Source organism: Vicugna pacos, chromosome 19 (assembly GCF_048564905.1).
Source record: "Vicugna pacos chromosome 19, VicPac4, whole genome shotgun sequence".
NCBI classification, from domain to species: domain Eukaryota; kingdom Metazoa; phylum Chordata; class Mammalia; order Artiodactyla; family Camelidae; genus Vicugna; species Vicugna pacos.
The window spans coordinates 37,844,606-37,849,692 of NC_133005.1; positions in this window are offsets into that span (position 1 = coordinate 37,844,606).

Consider the following 5,087-nt stretch of genomic DNA (forward strand, 5'->3'; position numbering starts at 1 on the left):
GAGAGCCTTCCCTTTTAAAAGCACACCCTTTGATGCATCTCAGCACGGGGCTCTGCAGAAGTTCACCGTTCACACACTCTTCCAGAAGCCATCGGCTGGGGAATCAGGGTTCACCTGTGAGCTGAGGGGGCACCGTGGGCGGCCACCCCTTCATCCATTTTGATAAACATCCGATGCTGACTCTCGCAGCCTAATTCAATAGAAGGTCCCTCCCTGGGAGGGAAGCGTTAATGCCAGGAGTGACACCCAGATGAAAGGTGAATGGGTGCTGCCTGAGGGGAGGTGGGGTGGGATGTGTGTTGGAGGGAGGAGGAGAGGTTGGGAAGGAGAGAGGTGGGCCCTCAGTTTGCAGCTACCAGAGCAGCATTTGTTTGGTGGCTGGTTTTCAGTTAATTTTTCTGTCCCATTACCTCGGTTGAGAATTTTATCATTGCGAAGAGCAGAAACCTACTCAAAGGAGGCCGGGCCAACAGAAACCATGTTCTTTCACTTATCAGGTGTCACTCGAGTCCCTGCTCTGTGCCGCACACAGTGTCCTCCGGGTTCTCATCAGGAGGAAGGTCAGGGATCAGGTACCGGGTAAATAAACAAGGCGATTGCAGATGCTACTACTGCTCTCTGAAGAGCTTGGACAAGGCAGGTGGTGGAGCAGGGGATCAGGGACAGTGCCTCTGAGGAGGGAACCTCTGAGCTGAGCCACTACTAGTGACAGCCAGCTGTTGGCAGTTTTGGGGAAGAGTTTTCCAGATGGCGGGATTAGCAAGTGCAAAGGCCCTGAGGCAGGAATGGAATTTGTATTGCAGAACAACAGAATAGAAGGCTGGTGTGGCAAGATGCCGGGAAGGAAGGGAGGTTCAGGAGACCAGGTTGGAGTCTGGCCTTAGAGGCCTCAGTTTGGAATCTGTCCTCAAAGCAACAGACAACAGACGGCCTTGGGAAGGTCGAAAGGGCCAATGGGTATTAGAACCTCTCCAGGAGGCACAGGAAGTCCCAAAGGGGGTCCAGGCTGTCTTTCTGCTCAGTCATCTGACATGGTCACCGTGCTGCCAGCATCCGAGGCCGGAAAAATGCCTGAAAAGCAAACAGGAAATAGAGTCTTTCCCAGAAGCCCCAGCAAGCTCCCACTTTCCTGCCCTTGACCAGGGCCGGGTCAGGCGTGCACCCCCGCTGGGAGATGAAGCATCCAGTGAGGAAAGTGGCCCCAGCCGGTCGGGATTTATGGCACAGTCTGGGCATGTGGAGCCACCGTGACTGACTAGGATGCCAAGGGCAAGAAGCAAGAGAGGATAAGCCTTTGAATCTAGTGGAGAGGAAGGCTCAGGCCGACACACTCAGCTGTAAATTAGAGGCCTGCCCAAAGTGCAGGGAAAGCAGCCGGGAGTGGGGCACCCCACTACGGCCCCTGCTGCCACCCCATCCTGTGCTGTTGTTGGGCCGGAAAGTTCCGGGTCGAGCTCCAGTGTTAGGGAGTCAGGGGTCTGCACCGTCCTAGGTGGGAGGCCGGGCAGGAGCGAGGCCTCTGTGTTAGGAACGGCAAGTGGTCCCTTTAGTGGCTGCACAGAGGTGAGCCCAGCATCCTCCCAAGGGAACGGGAGCTCGGGCCCTCATTGGGCTTGATCCCTGGGCTCCCAGACCCTGGAAGAGGAAGGGGACCAAGGATGCTGGTAAGCGTGAACATTGATGAGGTACTTAGGGTATGCCCTCCACGCACCTTACGAACATCAACTCGCTCCTCTTGACAGCTCTGTGAGGTTGGTCCCATTCTTGTTTCCATTTGAATGATGGTGTCATCTGCCCAATATCACAGGAACAGGAGTAGGACCCATGTGGGTCTCACAGAGTGGCTGGGCTCCCAGCCAGTGGATTTAGGGCCTATAGAATACACCCCAAATGTTACCCCTAGGGGACAATCACATGGGTCATGAATTACATTTCTTTATTATTTTTAACTTGTCTATTAACCAAATCTTTTCTGAGGTTTCTCGGGGACACACGTGGTCCATGGATGGGGTGTGGAATCCCTGGGATTGGATGTGAAGTGCCACGTGCATCTCTGTACATATCCCTGGAGGGGTGCCCAGAGCAGCTGTGAGACAGGCAAAGGGGTTGAGACCCAAAGAAGTCACAGAGCCTCTGTTTCATATTATTTTGATGTCGTGTTTACTCTCTTGAGACTTTTGGAGGCGGGTAGGGATGGAACTGATTAGCAAACGTTTGTCACAAAAGCTTGTCTGCACCCTAATTGACTTGTGATGAGCTTAGATCTTGCACAAACCCGCTTTGGTTTAGCTCTGGAAACATCTTGATTTTGACACCTGATCAGGGCCTCTCAGAGATTCGGGAAGGCAAAAGCCATTTAAAATTTAAAAAAAAAAAAAAGGAGTAAAGCTAAAAGGGTTGTAAAGATTGTGGTAGATTTTAAGTTTCCGTGTTTAATTAAGTCACTTCTCACGTAAAGTTCAATGGTTACTCATGGAAGTTCATTTAGAGCTGATGTCAGAAATCAGTGTTGGAGGATTCTATGAATAAATGGCCCAGACCGAGCTGCGCTCCTGCCCCTCTCCCCGCTCTAGAAAGGACACCAATTAGCTGAATTGTATCCACCCGGGTGCTGGATTCCAGCAGAGATAACAAGGCATCCGCTATCTTCAGTTCCTGGAGCAGCAAGGCCACCTCCCTTCAGACAGGAAGCCCCTCTGGGTGGGGGCATCCTGGGGCCGGGGGAGGGGGGGCGAGGGCGTATGAGCATAAGAAACCTCTCACCTCCCCAAGTTGAATTCTCGACCACCTGGCCGCAGAGCTCAGATTGAGATTAACCCCGAGCCCCCAGCCCTCCTTCCAAGGATGTACCAAAGCTCATTCCAAAGACAGAAGAAATAAGGGCATTGGTGGTTCAGTGCTGAGCATAGCTGCCTTCCAAAGACAGAGGAAATGATGTTGCATTTCTGCCTGTTTGGGAAATAACAGGAGCAGTTTGGACTTTGGATTTGGTTTCCATCTCTGCCGCTCTGGGGCTGTGTGACTCTGGGTTAAGCTCTTTGAGCTTCTGATTCTTTACCTTGGTGGTCGGGTTGACGAGGACCCCTCCCCAGGCAGCTGCAGGAGAGAGTGGGGAACATGGGCAGGGCTGCCAACCCCAGCACCCGTGGCTCAGGGAGAGGTTGCGGGGAACACTGCTAGTCCAGTGAGAACAAGAGTCCCCAGCCTGCGGAGGGCAGTTTCCGAAGGCCAGTTCATCTTTGTCACAGTCCCGAGATTTCGGTGAGGTTATCCTCACTTCATAGGAAACCGAGGCACACGCTAGCTCAGGGCCTGCCGGAGGCCGTGTTGGCAGCAGAGTGGGCTCTCCATCTCCCTGCCTGATCCCAGACCCCCAGGACTGTCAGAGCAGGAAAAGACCCCATAGATGGGGCCAGAAAGGGAGGGTGGGGAAAGCGTGGCCATCCTAAGAGACGTTTTTAGGGAGAAGCAATGGTCATAAACAGGGATAAATTCACTGAGGTTTGTACAGCTGAGCTCACTCTTAACAGGGTCTAGAAAGCCTGTTTCGGAGCCAGCTCCACAGCTGTGGGACGTCCCCTTGCCTGCTTCCACGGGTGCCCGCTCCCTGGGCTTCGGGGCTCCCGGGCGCCTCCACACCCACACTCTTGCCTCACTGCCGGGCCCCACCTTCCTGCTCCTCGTGCTGCCCTTCCAGGTCACATCAGCTGCAGAGAATACCCAACTCTTGGTTAACTGTCACACACACACACACCCCCACTCCCCAAAGGCGGTTGGGAGCAGAGCAGGAGGTTGGGAGCAGCAGCAGGACTCACATCTCAGGAACCAATGACAGCTTACAGACTTTAGTGCCAGACATCCATCCCTCATCTTAAAAAGGCTCTCCGCCACTTTCCCGGTTCTGACTCCGGTCTCCAGCTGTACTGCCCAGCTCATCTGCCCTCTCTCCTCCCTTCTCATTCCTTCTCCTTCCCTTCTCCTCTTTTTGCAACTTTCGCTTTCTTCTGAATTCCTCTCTGCTCTAGCACAAAGCAGTTTTGCACTGTCTGCTGGTCTGACTTCCAGAGTCCCCCCAACAGCTGGGAAAACGCAGTCCCAGGTGGCACTCATTACATGGTGGTCCCCATCAGGGGTCTGCAAACTAGAGCCCAAGGATCAAATCGGGCCCCCTGCCTGTTTTTGTAAATTAAGTTTTATTGCGTTGCAGCCACACCCATTAATCATTGTGAGCTGAGGCTACGTTCACAATTCAACTGCAGAGTTGAATAATTATGATGGAGACAATATGACCCGCAAATCTAAAATGTTTACTCTCTGTATCTTTGCAATTCGATATTTTCATTAAGTTCCTAGAACAGGGCGAGGGGCTGGTTAAGGGTCATTGTCCTGTCCCTTCCAGTAGCCTAACAGCTGATGCAGTAACACGTGGCCTAACTCCTGCTCCGACCAGGCTATCAGCCGGATGCTGTAGGCACAGAGATGACCAGTAACATCTGCCTATTCTGCAGAAGTTTGAAATCGAGTAGAAGAGGCTGCCATGCACTGTGCATGAGGCACAGAGGGAGGTTATCCAGGGGAGGGCTGACCCCTCCAGGCTTCTGTAGCGGCTGGGTTTGGCTAGTGGGAGGCCCTGCAGGAAGGAGAGAGAACAGGGGTATTTCTCCCCTTCCTTTCTGCCTCAAGAAGCACCTCTGTAGCCCTCTGGGCCCAGAATTGCCAAGCTTTCCATCTTTTCACAAAAAGCTGTGAATTTAGATTTTGTGCGAAGTCTTCCACTTGGGAATTTTAGCACTAATTCAAATATTATGCAGACTTTTCCAGCCCCATAGGCTGACAGTTTGAGACTTTTGGACAGAAGGCAGGTGACACTCTCCCCAGTTTAAAATTTCTATGACTCTAATATTACCCCCATGGAGAATAAACTTGTACACACATGTATCCTGTGAAACACCAGCTCCACCCCTACGGACGCTGGAAAAACTCACTCCCATGTATAGAAGCCACACTCGGATGTTCTTCTCAGCATTGCGTGTACACATGTGTAATAGAGAAATGTAGGGAGCTATCCAGGTGTCCATCAACAGGCG